Below are 18,505 nucleotides of genomic sequence, written 5' to 3' on the forward strand. Positions count from 1 at the left end.
ATTCAAGTAAATTATGTGCTAGAATTACATTTTTGTTTACTTGTTTCCCCACGAGGGCAGAGTTGGACACAAAGTCGGTTTTTTTAATGTGGGGGAGGAACCAGCTCCCCAAAATGGACACTCTAGATAGTAATATAAATTAAAAATATATCAGTCATGAAGGCTTTCTCCTCCATGAATCGAGACCAAAAGAAGTGTAATGCAGCATCAGAACAGATACTACACTTTGATCCTGGCCCGAACGGTCCCAGGTATCTGGATTACAACTGGCGAATAAGAATAATTTAGTTAAAATTATCAGCTGCGGTTACCTCCCCTGGATATTAAAACTCTCCACCATTGCAAGTACGTTAAACCTCAATAAGTTGTTAAGCTCGAAAATGTTCATTTTTATTTGTAACTAGCAGGCAATCCGGCGTTGCCCGGTTGTGAAATGCGCATAAATATTATATTTTAATTCATACAAAAACTGAGACATATACATGCGAATATTGTTTTTTTTTTCCCCAAACAGTTCACTCCTTGTAAGTAAAAAAAAAAAAATACTCGAGCTGAGATCGAAGCCAAAACATAAAGACAGTAAGCCAAATACGATAGCCATTAGACCAGCTTGACAAAATCATCAGACATTTTTATTCCAACCTACTTATTCTTAACATAAAGAAGCTGTTATGGTTCACGACCGCGCATGCACATTCGGGAAACAGTTGACAAAGACATAAATATCCGATGACTCCCAAGTACCAATTTTTCAATTTTGACCCATTAAACTGGCTATTTTTTTTCGAATGAAAACGTATTAAAACGCTTTCCACATGTCTGAATATCCTATATACCAAATTTCAAGTCTGTAGATAAAAAATTCGTTGAGTATATAGGTTGAGACTTGTCTTCACACACAAACACGATTTCACTTTTATAGATGTGATGATGATTGCAACGTCTTGTCAGACGAGTGCCACTCCCTCAGACATTTAAAATCCATGAGCCCAAATACCTGAGGGAGTATCTATACAAATATGATGTTACAGAGTCTTAGCTTTGTACGACAGCTAAGTCTCTCTCTCGGTTCAAAATGTTGAGATCCAGCAACAAGCAAGAGCAAGATAGCCAGCAACAAATTAAACTGCAGACCAGCTTAATGTGGGTACTGGTCTTCCGCTTTATGGTTTTTTAAATCAGAGATTTGCTTCTTCTAGAAAAGTTGCCTTCACCACGGCTTACGGGAGCCCTCTCTACCCCATATATAGATATACAGATTATGTTACAACTGGATCATTTTTTTTTAAATAATTTTTGGAATGTATACTCATTTCGACATGCCACGTACGTACGTGATAATGTTTTCACCTGAAATGCGTCGGTTTAAAAGATCACCAACATAAACAAGTCCCTCCATTTTTGTGCGTACGATGAATAGCGTCGTTTTGGTTTCTACCTCATTATATATGCAAACTGCTTCCCAGGCCTCGAAGGCAGCGTTTTTTTTTTTTTTTTTTTTTTTTTTTCATCTTTCATAATTTCTTCCATTTTTTTTTTTTTTTACTTTCTTTTTAATTTCCTTTCTCCTATTCGTAACCTGATTTGTTGGCAAACGATTTATTTTCGGTGTATTTCGTCAGATCACGGAAACAACCGAAGGGTATGCTACACCACCCCTCTCTCTCTTTTCACTCCAACTTCCTCCCTCCCCCTTACTCCAAGAAATAAAAATAAGTGAACTCGAGATTGTTTTCTTTTCTTTCTTTTTTTTTTCTTGCCGCTCGGCGTAATTCTCGCGTGACTCTCGTGTGGTTTGTTTTCTTTTCATTTGTAGAGATAAGTTTTCCTCTTTTATTTCAATTATGCCTGGAAACGAAAACTTTTCGCTTTCGAAGTAATAATATTACAACCGTTTGAGTAGTAGGAGTAGTAGTAGTAGTAGTAGTAGTAGTAGTAGTAGTAGTAGTAGTAGTAGCCATCTATATAATAGTTCTCTTAGTCTGTCTGTCCTTTTCACGTTTTTACGGAAACGATTGGGCTGATCTGACTGAAATTGTGTATGAATTTTTGTTATTATAACGTACAACGAATTAAGTATTATGGTAACCGTTCGATGTACAGCTAGGATTAATAGAAATTGATAGCACGATAATGCATTTATTCACAATTTTCTCGGAAACTATTGACCAGATCTGGCTAAAATTTTGTATTGGCCTTTGTTATGACAAAGTGCAGCGAACTATGTATTATAGTATCTGTTTGATGCAAAGATATGGATTGATAGGAATAAATATATAACACAAAAATAAGAATTATATTCAACCATCAATTTGGCATAAATCACTCGTATAATTCCTACTTTTGACAGGCTAAAAAGTCAAATAATAATAATCATCATCATCATCATCATCATCATCATCATCATCATCATCATCATCATCACCGTCCCCTCACAAAAGAATAATTCCAAATAGCCGAGAAGAGTTAAGGAGGATGGAAAGACCGAGGAGAGAGCACTAACCAGACTTCCGCTAAACAAGTGCGAAGAGAACTGGGACCTTAGGGAGACTTAGTGCCACACAAATTCCAGTGGAGCCCAATGGTCGCTGCTAGCGAAAAAAAAAAAAAACGATGGTAAGCGACTGTTGCGATAATGCAAAATCATTTGCAAATATTATCAGAAGAGGTGGAGAACACTGGAGAACTGGGGAGACTTGTTGTCGCTCAGCTTCCAGAGAACACCACAGGCTGTTTTCAAGGAGAGATCCTATATGACCTGTGTGAAAGTTCTTGTGAGACAATAATAAACGGATAAACCTATCTAAACAAAAAGACCAGCTGTCATAATAGTTTACAAGAAGGAAAAGTCCTGCCAGATTGAAGATTTTGCCGTCCCAGCAGACAACAGGGTGAAGATCAAGGAGACTGAGAAGCAGAGAAAATACACGGAACTGGTCAGAGAGCTCAAAGGAATTTGTAAAATGAAGAAAGTCAAGATAACATAACGAATAGTAGGAGCACTATGAACAATACCAAAAAGTTTTGAAAAAAGAATGGGAGAGATTGGAATCAGAGGGATGGTCGAGAAGATACAACGGATTTCAATAATGAAAACTGCAGAAAAATTAAGGAAACCCCTGGAGAGCAGAGACTAACACATATTGTAACATTGTAAGTGAATGCAGCACATCAAAGCAAGGATCGACAAGACACAAGAAAACAGCAAATACAGACTCTGTGGACAAAGAGACGAAACAATACACCATATAATAACTGAATGCAGACAACTAACCCAAAAAGAATATAAAAATAGAGACGATCAAGTGGGGAAGACAGTGCACTGGCAATTGCATCTTGAACACCCAGACAAATGGTACAAGCACAGCAAAGGGATCTGGAATATGAAGAAAGTCAAGATAACACCACCAATAGTAAGAGCGCTAGGAACAATACCGAAAAACTTTGAAAAAAGAATGGGAGAGATTGGAATCAGAAGGATGATCGAGAAGAGACAATGGATTTCACTAATGAAAACTGCATAAATATTAAGGAAAATCCTTGAATGTAGAGACTACCAAATGTGAACTACAGAAACAGACTGTTAATTTATTTATTATTATTATTATCCTCATCTTTCTTAGTTATTGTTTCAATCCTACCCAAAGTCGGTCAGAGGCTTACTAAGCCAAAACGTGGTGAGACGACAACCACTATGGAAGACAATAATTGCTAAGAAAGATGGAAGATCAGATAATAAATAAACGTTGATTTATGATAAAAAAAATCCAACCTTGATCGCCCCTTCGGGGCCCGTGGCGCAGTGGATAGAGACGTTGAATCTCTACGGTTCCAGGTGAGAATTGTCTGAAGATAACGGTTTCAATCCTATCAACAGAACTGGTACACCAAACGTGAAAAATACTTACCCCCCTTCCATCCCTCCTTCTTCCTCCTAATCTCCCTCCTCCCTTTTCCCCTTCTTATTCCTTTACCCGTTTTATTTTCTCGTCCCTTTTTCTTCCTTCATCCCCTCAAAAAAAAAAAAAACTAAAAAAACTGGCGTCACCACGACTGGCACCGCAACAACTAGGTCAGGGAGAATGGAAAGACAGAGGAAAGACAGCACTAACTAGACCTCCACCGGATGAGTGCGAAAAGGACAGGGACATCGGAGAGGCTTATTATCACTCAAATTCCAGTAAGGACAAATGGCTGCTACCAACATGATATCAATGTTAAAAGGTTTTTGCGATAATTAAATTGCAAATAGTATCATAAGTCTATCACCCAGGCTTCAGGGAACACCACAAGTTTTTTGTTCTCAAAGAGTATTCTTGATGACGGTGTGTATAAAAACTCCTAGCGAGTATTATTATTATTATTATTATTATTATTATTATTATTATTATTATTATTATTATTATTATAATAATTATTATTATTATTATTATTATTATTATTATTATTATTATTATTATCATTATCATTATCATGATGATGATGATGATGATGATGATGATGATAATAATAATAGTAATAGTAATAGTAATAGTAATAATAATAATAATAATAATAATAATAGAAAGACTGGGACCTTGAGGAGGCTTATTGCCACCCAAATTCCAGTGAAGACCAATAGTTGCCGCCAGCGAGAAATCAATGGTAAGCGGCTGTAGGGATGAGGCAAATTCCTTTGCAAAGGTTATCGAAAGAAATGGAGACTACTGGAAATCTGGGGAGACGTGTGACTCAGTCTCCGTAGAACATGCTACTACTACTACTACTACTACTACTACTACTACTACTACTAATAATAATAATAATAATAACACATGCGCACAATATGTGCGTTAAATCAAGGAGAATAGAAACTGAGAAAGAAAAGCACAAACCAGACTTGTACTGGAAAAATTCGGAGAGAACTTGAATCTTGCAGAGGCTTATCACCTCTAAAGTTCAGTACAGACCAATAGCCTTTACCATCGTGAAATCAATGGTAAGCGGCTGTTGGGATAAGGCAACGTCATTTGCAAGCGCTATCGAAACCCTAGACTTCTACAAAGTCTGCTTTCAGTGGCATGGTAGAAGCAGTATAACTGGGAGACAACGTGGAACGCAAGTTTTAAATCAGACTTTCCGTCATCTGAATGGATTATTAAAAAACATTTTCCTTTCTTTTCTTTTTTTTTTTTCAACAAAAGCAAGTTCCGAGTCGAAAAATGCTACGAAAATAAATATTTATTTCCATCAAGCTCGCGAAGATATATCAGGGGTTTACTGAAAGCGTCTCCAATACTGTTTCAATGTATTTCGATTTATTCAAAATAAAAACAAAAATCATACAAATATATACATACATACATACATACATACATACATACATACATACATACATACACACACACATATATATATATATATACATATATATATATACATATATATATATATATACATATACATATACATATATATATATATTATAGTAATTTATAAAATATATATGGCGATTAAGCTACACTGAATATTCTGCGTTTCATCCAACTATAGGATTCGTCAGGCTTATGCGCATAAGCTTGACGAATCCTATAGTTGGATGAAACGCAGAATATTCAGTGTAGCTTAATCGCCATATATATTTTATAAATTACTAACTAGTTCTACCTACGTATTGAGCACTTTTGAAGTAAATACTTAAAGTTTACGCATAAATCTATACTTTCGTATATTAAATTTATGTGAATAAATGAAGTAGTTATATATATATATATATATATATATATATATATATATATATATATATATATATATATATATAAGAAGATATATCTGGGAGCCACGGGAACAGTGTTTAAGGACAGATACAGAAATCACGTATTATCATTTCAAAAGGAACCTGGGATAGAAACTAATAGAGATGGCGTAAACGACAGCAGGGGGGTGGGCACAAAAATAAGCATTAGAAATAAAAACAAACAGAAAAATACCACTGCGTTAAGGTATTGGATTTGGGAACTTAACAGAAATAATGACATTTTTGAATTAAAATGGTCAGTAGTGGACAGGGGGAGGGAGTACAGCCCTGGGAAATCAAAAAGGTGCAATCTATGTTTATTGGAAACCTTCTACATTGTGAATTCCAAAGAAGTAGAGAGTGTGAGCCACCTGATTTCTAGCTGTAAGGTTCTGCTAGGGGACGGCTACTATACAATGCGACACAATGAAGTATGCAAATATCTCCACTGGACGATCTGCAATAAGTTAAATATCGAATGCAGTAAGAAGTCATGGGAACATATACCCGAAAGAACAGTCGGAAACAAGTCATATACCATCCACTATGACTATGCAATCCCTACAGCCACATACCTAGAAAACGGAGCTATAAAACCCGACATTGTAATATGGGACAAGAAGGAAAAGGAAGCAACCTTGGTGGAAGTTAGTGTCCCGAATGATGCTGGGTTAAACAGAGCTGAGAGGGAAAAGATTACTAAATACCAGGGTCTTATGTATGACATGAAAAGAAACTGGAACCTTAAGAAGATCTCTATCATTCCAGTAATTATAGGAGCAACCGGACTTATGAAAAAGAATTTTACAAACTATCTTACAAATATACCAGGTAAACCAAGTGCAAAGGAGATTAAAACAATTGCACTTAAAGGGACGGTTAGAATCTTAAAAAGATCTCTCGGTTGGAGTGTCTAAAATAGCAGGTGTATGTTTGGCATCTGGTAGGATGCCCCATCCCTGGCTTAAACAAAATGATAAGAAAAATGAAAAAATAGAGAGAAACATTTTCAATAAAAGACTTGATGCCATACAGGGATGCCTTCATAGAAATAGTTTTCTGCTATCACGCCTTAAATATAACTGAGACATAACCCTTCTACAACAATATGGATCATCGGATGCCAGGATTAAATTTTAATGTAGAGTTAAATAGATAAAATTGTTACACTATAAATGAAGGATCCAAATCTAACACGCGAATATAGTTTCCTTTCTTCTTAACCGGGTAAGAAATATAAATAAAGTATATAGCTCATCTAGGAATGTTTTTTTTTCTACATAACGGCAATCATTCTTGTATTCAGTTGTAGCAGTATTAACGGTAAAATAAGTAACACCCTCTTCAAATCAATAAAACAACTCAGCAATTAATCTATTTATTATTAAAAATTAAATTAGCAACTTAGAGGGCTGTTAATCCATCTAAGTATTAATTCAATTGCTTTTCTCATCTGACACCTTAGGTTGGTAGAATCCATGCTGACTTAATTATTCTCCTACTTCACCCATGGTCTAAGTGTTTTTCACCCATAAATGCAAGAGTAGACATCTTCCCACCGGAGTAAAACACACTTGGAGCCATAGGTGGTTTTGCTGTCAGAATAATAATTAGAGGACATACAATAATTTATGTATTTAGACAACCCAAGAACACAACGCATGAATTATATGACAGGAGCAGCATAAGTTATTAATAACAGATTGGGGTTAAACACAACCCATTCCTTTAGATCAAAAACTTAATTTATAAACTTAATTTGTTAAATAAGCCATTGTAGCACGTTCTAGACCAATCTGATTAAATTAATTATTAAATCATAGTCGCCTTCAAGTAATCAACTAATGGAAAACACAACCGGCCTGAATTACCTCACTTTTATCCATTATAAGAAACAAAATCGACCCAGTTTCAAACAGAATTAACTAGCAGTACTTAACAACTTAATTGGATTATCTCCCTTCAAATCATCCTAAGCAACGACATAAAAACATTTTTCAAGTAAAATAACTATGACGCTTCATACAGTAAATAGATTAGAACACATCACCCGAAATGTCCTACAAGGTTTATATATATTTAATACACCCATTTTACTTTATTCTCACATTCAATCAAATTCTAAACCGGAAATGGTATTATATCCATGTACCAATAGAACGATAATATATAAACATTACTTGCCACTAATACGAAACTAAAACTAACCGTACAATCTTTACAAGGTTATTACGGCCATAATATAAATATAGATACCAAACTTTTAAAAATTCTTTTTACAAAAAAATCAATCATTGGGAAATAAAGGAATTTAGGAATCCAACAAATGGGATATATTTTTTAAAAGATTTTTGATGGCTTAACGCTTCTCGTAAAAACTTCACATAACTCTGTTCTTAAATAAGGATACGAAAATTAGGCGATACATTAATATTTAAATGGGCTTTTCCGTAATCACAACCAAGGTAAATGTTTCTCGCGTGCTTTTACCGTTAGGGATCCCCCCTGCCTTTTTTTCTTTCTATTCAAAAATGCTACATTGCCTAAAGTGTGTTTATTCATAAAGTCTGAAGAAATGCTGGTTTTTGTAAATTTTCAAACGATAAAATGCTTGAAATTGTCGAACTAGACATTGAAACAATTGTAACGTAAAATGAAATACACTTTTTGTTGCCATCAACACCTTGTTTTGAAGTCTTGATTTTGCACAAACTGTATATATATATATATATATATACATATATATATATATATATATATATATATATATATATAACTACTTCATTTACTCACATAAAATTAATAAACAAAAGTATAATTTTATGCGTAAACTTTAAGTAATTTACTTCAACAGTGGTCAATACATAGGTAGAGCTGGGTAGTAAGTTATAAAAATATATATGCCAATTAAGCTACACAGAATATCAATTGCCATATTTATTTTTATAATTTACTATATATATATATATATATATATATATATATATATATATATATATATATATATATATATATAAGAATATTATGATGAGTTCTACTGTCTATTGCGTATTGAGCGTTTTCATTCGGTCGGGATTAAATTATCTATACATAAATACTGGTATTGATATTAGATAAATTATAGTTTACCATTGCGTATATCAGGTAAACACTACATCCTTTTGATTTCATCCTTTTGATTTCATTACTATATATATATATATATATATATATATATATATATATATATATATATATATACACACACAAACACACACACACACACATATATATATATATATATATATATATATATATATATATGATAAGCTTGGGCTTAGATACATTAAAATAAACCAGCCACTCCTTTCCACATTGCTCACGTACTAAAGATAAGAGTAGAGGGAATCAATGAGATCTTGGTCGTTTACGGCCTTTGAAGTGTTGCCATAGATGGTAGTGTGATCAGCATAAATGTCTACGAATGATCTTAGGATGTGATTTGCGAGATTATTGATGAAGATCAGGAAAGTGGTACAGAGGCTGAAGATTATAGATGATTGGCTTTCCTGGATGCTTTAATTGAACGCAGTAAGAATGCTTTTCGTACGACAGTTTATCGTAAACCGACCTTTAACAGTTTATACATAAATGGGCGTTCATTTGCGACCATTTCCAGACGTTAGCTTATAGAACACTCATAATTTGTTTCTCAGTTCAAGAATAACTGGCTTGCGGCGGCGAAGCGTTTGTAGCAACGTCGCTTTTTGATCCTTCGATGTCGGCTCTTCCTACCATTGCGAAGCAGAATTCGCAAGGGTTGGATTATTCACCAACATACAGGGAACGTGAGCTAGGTTAAGACCGTCGTGCAACAGGTTAATTTTATCTTACCGATCGACACGTTTGTAACGTCGGTCGTGGCCACAGCTATCCCAATTAGTATAAGAGGAATTGCGGAATAGTTGCAATGGTTCGCGTGCTCGTTCGAACGAGCGGTGGTGCCACACTCCCTCCGCACGATAACAGCTGAAAGTCTATAAGCCGGAACCGCGATCAGTACCGTCACAGTATTACAAAAAGCGTCTGAAGTTCCGCTGGAGCCTGCCATAGTGGTCGTCGTCGCTTGTGATGGTGGCGGCGGTGTTGGTTCCGTTGGCGGTCTTCGGTCCGTCGTCGGGTCGCTAACATCGTTGCCACTTATGCGGCAGTGTGCACCAACGGGCCAACCTACTCGGCATGTTCGACTGGCGGGATGTTGCCGTCGCCGTCCTGGTTTGAGCTCCCTGTGGGGCATGGGACGAGGTGTCGCTCGTAGACCAGGTGACTTCAGGCTCGGGGTGTCGTACTTAGTAGAGCAGCCACCACACTGCGATCTATTGAGACTAAGCCCTTGACAGACCCGAAGTAAAATAATGTTTACAAAATTTTAATTTTGTAATATCAACTAAAGAATTGGATTAGTTATATTATTGGTAATATATGTACAAATTAATATAATCTTTAAATGTTTCCAAATGTCCTGTTTAACAAAGATCGATTGGATTTAGGGCGTCGATCAGTGTATATATATATATATATATATATATATATATAGGAGTGAGACACGATTGCAATATTATTCCCGATTCCGATTAACTTACCGATTCCGTACTAAATTCCTGATTCCGATACAATTACCGATTCCGATTCCGATTCTTTATAAATCTCTGACTGTTTAACTAAAAAAGCGTTATTCTAAACCGATTAATGTAAAAACATATGGCTGTAGCTAGACGTGTATTGTGAATATTTTGCAGAGAGGAACCATATATATATATATATATATATATATATATATATATATATATATATATATACATACATATATATATATATAACTACTTAATTTACTCACATAAAATTAATATACGAAAGTATACATTTATGCTTAAACTTTAAGTATTTACTTAAAAAGTACTCAATACGTAGGTAGAGCTAGTTAGTAATTTATAAAATATATATGGCGATTAAGCTACACTGAATATTCCGCGTTTCATCCACTCTAGTCCTAAAGTGGATGAAACGCGGAATATTCAGTGTAGCTTAATCGCCATATATATTTTATAAATTACTATTTATATATATACACCCTGCACTGAAGATTCCCGAAAGGATGAAACACTAGTGCCTGTAGGTATTTAATAATTATTATAGTAAAAAAGTAATTATATATATATATATATATATATATATATATATATATATATATATATATAAGTGATGGGACTATTCCAATATTTTTCTCGAATCCGATACAATTCCCGATTCCGATACAATTACCGATTCCGATTCTTTATAAATCTCTAAATATATTACTATAAAATTGTTATTTTGTCCCGATTCCTGTAAAAACACATCTTAAATGTGCATGTATTTTCTCAAACATTAAAAATATACTTTTGAAGGGGTGATCTAGAGATTTTGGTCTTACTGTAAGTTTAAAGAAATAAATATCTATTATTTCATTAGTACTATAAGAAGTATTATAAGAAGTGGAAGTCTCTTAAACCAAAATCAAAGAAAAAAAATAATTTAATGAATCGGTTTTGACATCGGAAAAAAAGACTCAAATTTTTCCTAATCTGATTCCAATAAATCGTCCCAACACTAATATAAATATATATATATATATATATATATATATATATATATATACTAGCAGAAGTACCCGTCGTTGACTGGGTTCAAAACAAAGACAGCCTACAGAAAATGGACTGTGTTTGATGAAAGTATGATAGGTTATGAAAAGGAGGGGGTTGTAAAGAGATAGGTTTTAATACTCAAAAAGTTTACCCTAAGCAAAATATGCTGAAAGTAAAGATAATATACATATATATCTTTATATCAACTTTGTTTTTCATTCATAGCCAAGAGTGACCAACAAAATGATGTTTCCTTACAAAGAGAAAATGTCATATATATAATAATATAAATATACAAGAAATAAATATTACCATATTCAATAAAAGTTACTTTTATGGTAGAAAACTTCATTGATTTGTATTTTTAAGTAGTTTATAAAAAAAAAATTTTTTGGTTCACGAACTGATTTAAAAATAAATCAAAATGGCAGCGACTTTGAAATGGAGAGCCCCTTTTCAATTTGTAGGAGAGGCACCTGAACATTCTGTGTTAACAATTTAAGAGAGTTCCGTCAACATAAAGAATATTTATAAACATATTTTAATGTTTTCCGTTATTTTGTGCTTGAGGAATATTCGATTATGGCATATGTAGTTTATATAAAAATCCATTTAAGTAGTTATCGCCTCAAATTTTGTTTTAATTTCGGTTCGCTGAAATTATTTCAAGTAAAGATCATTAAAAACTATTTCAAAATAAAAAAAAACATGAATTGAACTTTTATTGACTATGGTAACATTTATTTCTTGTATATTTATTTTTCGGGTAGTCGTTTGTTGGCTTTTCTGCTAAACACTCTTACTAAATAATATCGACGAAATATCGAAAAACAAAGAAACAAAAACAGTTTTGAAAAATAATGAAGTTTTACTTACTTTAGTAAAATAATCCGAAACAGAAAAATGGGATATTAAAAAAGTAAACACGTAATTACTTTAGTTTTTTAAAGCAAAGAATCGGCATAAATATGAATAAGAATGAAAGGGCGTTCTTTTCAAGAAGAACAGCTTCGTTTCAGAAAGAGTTGTAATGAACAGAATTCCTTCTTGTACACTGACAAAAAAAGCTTAAACAGATATATAAATAAAAATAAAAAGGTTATGTAAATGTTTTTAAAAAGATGGTTTGCGCACTGAGCGTCTTCCTTACGGCTTAAAAAAATATGGAAACACTTCCTTAAAAGACGGTATCTTATTTCTCGGTGGTTTTATTGTTAAACTAGCAGGGGTGCCCGGCGTTGCTCGGGTGTTTGGAGGTGTATGCTGTGAAAAAAAAGCAAAAAAACAAAAAAAAACGGTTAATTTTTTAAAACTTTGACCCCTATTATGACCCCTTAAAATTTGTAGTTTCAGGCTCAAATCACTTTATTAAGTTAGATCCAGGTTCTAGGAATCTATATCTAAAATTTCAAGTGTCTAGACCCAAAATTGTCGGAGGAGTTTGGTAGAGTTCTTAAAGGTCAAATCGTTGAAATTTGACCCCTTAACAGCCAAATTTCTGGCTGACACCCGTCACATCGATTTTCCTAAATCTCAGTACCCGGTATTTCAAATTTCGAGTCTATAGACTAAAAATTGACAGAGTTATTGCGTAGGGAAATGTACACAGACACACAGACACACAGACAGACAGAAAGACAGACAGACAGACAGACACGTTCACTTTTATAGATATAATAGATATCCAATGAATAAAATGATATCGTGTCTGAAACGATCGTACATATAAATATGATTTTGGTATGTTGCTTCTTATGAAAACTTGATTGATAATTTCACATTTTTTTTATCTCCAACCCTTTTCTTTATATATATATATATATATATATATATATATATATATATATATATATATATATATATATATATATATATTTGAGGTTGCTATTTTTCAAAGGTAGGGTAACCAGTGAAATATAACGAGGTTTATACAAGAGTGCTCAATACAGCAGTAGAGCAAGTTACATTTTAAATTTGTCTTTCCGTCAGCAGTAGTTTGTTGCTACACAGTCATGAGCACCTTTCGGTTTACTATTATTTACTAACTAGATACCTCTTCGGGCAACAGCCCTTATTATATATATACACATACAAAACAACATTAAACAGACCTGGATAAATTCCTTACCTCTTCTCAGATATAAGTATATTAAATTAAAATAAACATAAAAAACGGAATTTTATGACACACTGACCCTCGAAAGTCTCAGACAGGCGGCGAATAACAGATAAACAAGCCTCATGCTTGTTGAAGATAGCATCTGTATAGCTTTTGCTTTAGAACCCAATTCCCTCAACCCACCAACGCTACAAACTCTAATTCCAAACACCCACAGAAAAATGAATAAAGACACCGATAAATAAGTAAAGAAACAAATACGAAAATAAATAAACTAACAAATTCGCACCAAATTCAACCCTGTTCTCCTCGAATCTGAATCGCCGCCCTCATGACCCGATAAAAAAAAAAAAAAAATATATATATATATATATATATATATATATATACATAAATATATATATATTCACATATGTACATATATATATACATCTATATATAAATATTCCTACTGTATGTCTGTCTGTCTGTGACGCGGTTTATCTCAGCCTACAGGCAACCCACCCAGGCAAGTTAGGTACCGAAATGAAGCTTATTACCCAGCGGATGTTTTAGTGATATTTATATCCATGTGTGTGGTATGAAAATGCAAAAAAAAAAATAGTTAGAGTTATGTCCCCTGTATTTACACTCTTAGTGACACCAGAGTTATGCCCCCTCTTAGTGGCTCCTTTATAACGCCTAAGAAAAATGCACTTAACTAAAAATAACTTTACTCGATAAATTTTCGTATTTCTTTTTGTATAAATTACTTAGTACGTAATATTGTTTTCGCTTGAAACGACATCTATCTCTCTATCTATATGTAAATTTTCCTACCGTCTGTCTGTGTGTCTGTGTGTGTCGCAATTATCTCAGCCTACAGGCAACCCACGCAGGCAAGTTAGGTACCGAAATGAAGCTAATGATCCAGCGGATGTTTTACTGATATTTATATCCATGTTTAGTTTATGGAAATGCAAAATAAATGCAAAAAAGATGCATGCAAAAATGCAAAAAATGCATAAAAGGTACATTTTCAGTTCGTTCTCAATTTCTGTATATATATATATATATATATATATATATATATATATATATATATATATATATATGTGTGTGTGTGTGTGTGTGTGTGTGTGTGTGTGTGTGTGTTTGACAGAACTTTCTGCGGGGGAGGAGGTACTCATACCAAGAATACAAATGAATCACCAAGATGAACAATTTGTCGCGTGGAATCGTCGCCAATTCCCGGTGAGGCCTGCCTTCGCCATGACAATCAATAAAAGTCAAGGCCAGACGTTGAACAAGGTGGGTGTATGGCTGGAAGAACCGATTTTAACCCATGGTCTACTGTATGTAGCGGAATCGTGGGTAAGAAACTCACACGATCTGATCTTCGCTCTAAACCAAGTGATTGTAAAAAGAGGAGGAACGTGGTGTATAAAGAAATCCTATAACTTCAAATGCTTTCGTGTTGAACACTTCCTTGCTGTTGTTGTGTCCACTGTTGCTGTTTCTTTCATGTAAATAAAAGTTGTGTAAATACACTGTACTTACTCGCTTTTCTTTCACAATATGCAGCCATCTGACTGCAACGGGCTACTTACACACACACACACACACACACACATATATATATATATATATATATATATAATATATATATATACATACATATATATCAAATAAAATAAAAATTTTAAATGGTGACCTGTATATTTTAGTTGACCTATATTATTTTGCCCTATATTTTTTCGCGCCTGTAACATTTCCTGTCTGGGTCATTTTGACATTTGTTTCTCTATTTTATATTTAACTCTATCACCATTTTTTCTCCTCTTTTTCTTCCCTGATCTTTATTATTTATATTTATGTCCCGGCTGTAGAGTGAAAAGCATATCTTATTTTTCTTTTATTAATATTATTGGAATTGTTCCTTTTTTCCTTGTACACATTTTTGTGAATTATTTCATGGATTTCGGCCTTTCGATTATTATGGACCATCTTCTTCCAATTACGTGATTTCCTTGGATTTTACTTGTGCAAATGGAAATTCAATTAACTTTCTTGAAGTTATATATTTAGATTTTACCGTCACTGGATTATTTATCTTTCACCAGACTATCCATTCATGTGTAAACACCTTTTTCTTCACCATATTCCTTCTGCTTCACTGTTTTTGTTATCAAGTAAGATCTTTGACTTACTTGTTGTTTCATCAAATACTTCTGCATGCAAAATTCGATCCCGCATTTTGCTAATTCCTACCCTCTGATGAGAAGGAAAGTATTTCTTCGAAACTCCGCGGATTAAGGACTATCCATTTATCTAGTGTTTCCATTTCAGATTAAATATGTTTTTATCTCATTTCAAAGTCTTTTTTAACATGTTTTATTAACTTTTTGCTCGTACATATATATATATATATGCATATATATATATATATATATATATGTACGTATATGTATGAGCAGCGACCACAGTAAACCACAACTAAGCAGTAATAAAAATTGAACATGCGAATGAAAAGTAAAATCATTTACCCATGTTTCCACCTCTCGGAAATATTTCAAATGAACTACGAAAATGTTCTTTTACATTTTAAACACATCCTGAATATATTCTAAACATTTTAAATACTTTCTGAAGAGGACGCTTCATAGAACGTCTGAAACGCGTTAAAAACGATTTCAATGATTTAAAAACATTATTACAATGATCTACACATAATTTTCAATGAAAAACCAAAACACAGAATAATAAAATAATGTTTAAAAATACACATTGTTGGTAACCACCCCCTTATTTAAATATATATCTTCTCTCGTTGGGATTTCTTCACCCATATATATATATATATATATATATATATATATATATATATATATATATATATATACGATTATAAAAAAGCCACTTCCTGTGTGTGAGGTCTTTCCTCATAGGTTCCGAAACGGCTGAGCCATTTTTTCCAAATTTCATACAAAGTTAATTTATATGCCAGGCAATTTTTTAGTATGTGTTTTGTACAGAAATTTATCCAGTAATTATCGAAAATCGAGAAAAATTGATCTTGAAAACCGTCTTTCTTTCCTATAGATAAAATAGAACAATTTTTACTGGATATCATTATAAATTATACCGGCCAAGAGAAATAAGAAAATCTCAGCAAATCATTTCTTCTTCTTCTTCTTCAAAAAAAAAAAAAAGAAAAAAAAGATATCTTGTCATCTGGAACTTTATAGTAGAGCATTCGACTACAGTTCGAATGACCTCTTGTGTCTCGGGTATAACTCACCATTTAATTTAATTTTTTTTTTATAAATTTCAGTTTACGATATTGATTTGACGAGGACCGGCGTGTCAAAGTGATTATGCTGTTGTTCTTCCGGTGTGAAAGAACTAAATACCTAGTGATAGACGCAGCAGCCCAGGTATGATAAGAATACTATATGTCGAATTGTGGCTTTGAAAAGGTATAATATATTCTTATGTATGAGTAATTTTCTAGCAGAGTAGAGGGAGGCCACCTTCTTTGCAGCAGTCTTGGCAATATCCTCATCGTATTTCTTCTACTTCATGTTGCTCGTGTATGTTAAGTGGAGAAGTTTAAAAGGATGAGCTCTCAAATAGGGTGTCGTTTGTCATGGCAATCGGTGGTTGAGACGGTTTTTCGTAGTTGTTAAAGGAAAGAAGTGTAGACTTAGTAGCATTCAATGTTACCATTTGCGGAAATCGTTTTTTAGGGTCACAGCTTCTTTTGATGATTCAGCAAAAAGTTGATTTATTTGTTCTGTTGTTTTCTTTATAAGCAAAAAAAAAAAGGTAATAAAACAAATTTAGTTTATTCATTAATCTGACGAATATTTCGTAATAAATAAAACATAAACTTCGATCCGGTCCAAAGATCCCACATCTACGGATTATTAAAAAGCGTCGGATACGAATATTTTTGCTATTTGCTTCTGGCATTAATAAAACAAGTGAAATGCTTATTTCAGATTTACACAAAACCAATCAAACTGCTCCCCAACCTTTGGAGGATCTTATATTCCCTCCATAACACCCCTCTCTCTCTCTCTCTCTCTCTCTCTCTCTCTCTCTCTCTCTCTCTCTCTCTCTCTATTTCTCTCTCACCCCCACACACATCTCTCTCTCTGTCTTTCTCTCTGTCTCTCTCTCTGTCTCTCTGTCTCTCTATCTCTCTCTATTTCTCTCTCACCTCCACACACATCTCTCTCTTTCTCTCTCTCTCTCTCTCTCTCTCTATATATATATATATATATATATATATATATATATATATATATATATATACACATATATATATATATATATATATTTAAATAAGGGAGTAGTCACCAACAATGTGTATTTTTTAACATTATTTTATTATTCCGTGTCTTGGTTTTTCATTGAGAATTATGTTTGGATGATCGTAATAATGTTTTTAAGTCATTGAAATCGTTTACGCGCGTTTCAGACGGTCTGTGATGCGTCCTCGTCAGAAATTCACAGACCGTCTGAAACGCGCGTAAACGATTTCAATGACTTAAAAACATTATTACAATGATCCAAACATAATTCTCAATGAAAAACCAAGACACGGAATGATAAAATAATGTTAAAAAATACACATTGTTGGTGACTACTCCCTTATTTAAATATACATCTTTCTTTCGTTGGAATTTATTAACCCATTATATATATATATATATATATATATATATATATATATATATATACATTTGTCTTTACATAAGCATTAGTTTGTTGCTACACAGTAATGAGCATGTTTCGGTCTACTAGTATTTACTAACTAGAGACTTCATCAGGCAACAACCCTTATTTTCGAAAACGGAATTCTAAATTTAGGATTCCGTTTTCGAAAATAAGGGTTGTTGCCTGATGAAGTCTCTAGTTAGTAAATACTAGTAGACCGAAACGTGCTCATGACTGTGTAGC

Source organism: Euprymna scolopes, chromosome 44 (genome assembly GCF_053919585.1).
Source record: "Euprymna scolopes isolate OS-2025 chromosome 44, ASM5391958v1, whole genome shotgun sequence".
In the NCBI taxonomy this organism is placed as follows: Eukaryota; Metazoa; Mollusca; class Cephalopoda; order Sepiida; family Sepiolidae; genus Euprymna; species Euprymna scolopes.